This window comes from Pongo pygmaeus, chromosome X (genome assembly GCF_028885625.2).
Source record: "Pongo pygmaeus isolate AG05252 chromosome X, NHGRI_mPonPyg2-v2.0_pri, whole genome shotgun sequence".
Taxonomy (NCBI): Eukaryota; Metazoa; Chordata; class Mammalia; order Primates; family Hominidae; genus Pongo; species Pongo pygmaeus.
In genome coordinates this window covers 23,116,237-23,119,841 of record NC_072396.2, presented here as the reverse complement: position 1 = coordinate 23,119,841, position 3,605 = coordinate 23,116,237, and the positions used below count along the sequence as shown (strand labels likewise).

At 38.2% G+C, this 3,605-nt stretch overlaps 1 pseudogene; it reads right to left on the bottom strand.

The window, feature by feature from the left end:
- Positions 1–1,505: 1,505 nt before the first annotated feature.
- Positions 1,506–3,258, bottom strand: LOC129024034 (tigger transposable element-derived protein 1-like; annotated as a pseudogene).
- Between the last annotated feature and the right edge of the window lie 347 nt (positions 3,259–3,605).

The window sequence follows — 3,605 nt, the reverse complement described above, 5'->3', positions numbered from 1 at the left end:
CTGGTTAATAAGTCCTTCCCTTCTTGCATGACTAAGTTTTGACACTAAACATATACCTACATTTAATCAAGTCCACTTTTTTAAATGCAAAGATAGAGGTTTAATCACTCTTTTGCCATTAAAAATCATTTCAAGTTATTTTACTGCTCAAATATAAATGAAAGCGAAAAAAGCTTTATCCAGATTTAAATTTTCTAGTATTCCCCCCAAAAATGTGTGTGTCCTAGAATAACACAATTCTGATTTAGTTTTGTAAACCTACCTTTTTTACATGGACCATGTGCAAGTTTGAAAGAACAAGTCTTGCAGGATAGCTCAGGAGTCTGGAGAACACAGGTTATTTTGTTTATTTGTTTGTTTTGAGACAGGTCTTGCTCTGTCACCCAGGCTGGAGTGCAGTGAGCAATCATGGCTCACTGGAATCTCGACCTCCCTGCCTCAAGCAACCCTCCCGCCTCAGCCTCCTGAGTAGCTGGGACTACAGGCACGCACCACCACACCTGGCTTATTTTTAAATTTTTGAACAGACGGGTCTCACTGTGTTGCCCAGGCTGGTCTCGAACTCCTGGGCTCAAGCGATCCTTCCATCTCGGCCTCCCAAAGTGCTGGTATTATAGGCATGAGCCACCACACCTGGCCAAGAACACAGGTTAAAAGTCGATTTGAGGTTAAGGGCCATCAAGTTTATTTTACTCAAGTCGCCTTCTCTACAAACATATCAATACTAAAAGAGCTAATATGAGAGAGTTTAAGACTATAAAAGAAGATTCTGTTTTCCTTAATGCTAGAAAAACCACAAATAGAGAACCATAAGATAGTCCATCTCTAAAACCTGAGGATATAGTGCATTTTCTTTCCAACTAGTTTTATGTGTTGCTCTGTATTAATCAGGTTTTCCTTATGGCCTTAAAACACAGAACCAAATTCTCAGAGTCTCACATTAGTACAACCTGATACTAAAGTATGGGTAACACATCCGTTCAGAATTAAACCATAGGCATTTATTATTTATTCATAATTCTGTTTTATAAATAAAAATCCACTACTGTTTTTGTTTCTTTCTGGCAGTAGTACTTTCTTACATGGTTTATGAGAACTATTAAAAAGAACAAGTTGTTTCATTGAGAAATACCTCGACAATTTCATCCATGATCCAAGACCATCACACTTCCCTATATTTCCACTGTTTCACTGAGCAGTAATCTAGCTTCTCATTAACGAATAACTTGATGTTTTCTATTTCTAAGAGTTGGTATTTTCAACTCTTCACATATCTGCATCTATCATTTGTACAGGCATATCTTGGAAATATTGTATGTTAGGTTCCCCACTGCAGTAAAACAAATATAGCAAATAAATCAAGTCACACAAAGTTTTTGGTTTCCTGATGCATATAAAAGTTATGTTTACAGTATACTACAGTGTTAAGTGTGCAATAGCATTATGTCTTTAAAAATGTACAAACCTTAATTTAAAAATACTTTATTGCTAAAAAAAAAAATAGAATCATCTGAGCCTTCGGCAAGTGGTAATCTTTTTGGCGGTTGTGGATCTTGCCTCAGTGTTGATGACTGTTGACTGATAACGGTGGTGGTTGCTGAAAGTTGGGGAAGCTGTGGGAATTTCTTAAAATAAGACAACAATTAAGTGTGTCACATTGATTGACTCTTTCATAAAAGATTTCTCTGTATGTGATGCTGTTTGATAGCATTTTACCCACAGTAGAACTTCTTTCAAAATTATATTTCTCTCCAACCTTGTGGCTGCCTTATCAACTAAGTTTATGTAATATTATAAATCCTTTGTTTTCATTTCAACAATATTCACAGCATCTTCACCAGGAGTAGATTCTTTCTCAATAAATCACTGTCTTTGCTCATCCATAAGAAGCAATTCCTCATCTGTTCAACTTCTTTCATGAGGTTGCAGCATTTCAGCCACATCTTCAGGCTCCACCTCTAATTCTAGTTCTCTTGCTGTTTCCATCACATCTGCAGTGACTTCCTCCGCTGAAGTCTTGAACCCCTCAAAGTCATCCATGAGGGCTGGAATCAACTTCTTCCAAACTCCTGTTAATATTGATATTTTGTCCTCCTCCCATGAATCATGAATGTGCTTTATGGCACCTGGAATGGTGAATCTTTTCCAGAAGATTTTCAATTTGCTTTGTCCAGATCCATCAGAGAAATCACTATTTATGGCAGCTATAGCTTTACAAGATATATTTATTAAATAAGACTTGAAAGTCGAAGTTACTTCTTGATCCATGTGCTGCAGAATAGATGTTGCGTTAGCAGACATGAAAGCATCATTAATCTCCTTGTACATCTCCATCAGAGCTCTTGGGTGATCAAATGCATTGCCAGTGAGCAGTAACATTTTGAAAGGAATCTTTTTTTTTCTTTTTCCCAGAGCAGTAAGTCTCAACAGTGGGTTTAAAATACTCAGTAAATCATGCCGTGAAAAGATAGGCTATCCTCTGGGCTTTGTTCTTCCATTCACAGAGCACAGACAGTGGAGTTAGCATAATTCTTAAGAGCTGTAGGAATTTTGGAATAGTCAATGAGCATTGGCTTCAACCTAAAGTTACCAGCTGCCTTGGCCTCTTACAAAAGAGTCAGCCTGTCCTCTGAAGCTTTGAAACCAGGCATTCTCAACCTCTCTCTAACTACGAAAGTCTTAGATGGCATCTTGCTATATAAGTCTGTTTCATCTCCATTGAAAATCTGTTGTTTAGTGTAGCCATCTTCACCAATGATCTCAGCTAGATCTTCTGGATAACTTACTGCAGCTTCTACAACAGCACTTGCTGCCTCACCTTGCACTTTTATGTTATGGAGAGGGCTCCTTTCCTTAAACGTCGCGAACAAACCTGTACTGACTTCCAACTTTTCTCCTGCAGCCTCCTCACCTCTCTGAGCCTTCATTGAATTGAACAGAGTTAGGGCCTTGCTCTGGATTAGGCTTTGGCTTAAGGAAGTGTTGTGGCTGGTTTGATCTATCCAGACCACTCAAAATTTCTCCATATTAGCAGTTAGGCTGCTTTGCTTTCTTATCACTGGTGTGTTCCCTGAAGTGACACTTTTAATTTCCTTCAAGAACTTTTCCTTTGCATTCATGACTTGGCTAACTGTTTGGCACAAGAATCCCAGCTTTCAGCCTATCTCGGCTTTCAACATGCCTTCCTCATGAAGCTTAATCATTTCTAGTTTTTTATTTAAAGTGAGAGACGTGACTCTTCCTTTCACTTGAACATTTAGAGGCTGTTGTAGGGTTATTAATTGCTCTAATTTCAATGTTGTTTTATCTCGGGGAATAGAGAGGCCTGAGGAGAGGGAGAGAGACAAGGAGTGGTGGAGCAGAGAGAACATACATGACATTGATTAAGTTTGCCATCTTATATGGGTGCAGTTCATGGTACCCCAAAACAGTTACAATAGTAACATCAAACATCACTTATTACAGATCATCGTAATAGATACAATGAAAAAGTTTGAAATATTATGAGAATTACCAAAATGTGACACAGAGACATGAAGTGAGTACATGTTATTGGAAAAATGGTGCCAATAAACTTGCTTGACACAGGGTTGTCACAGACCTTC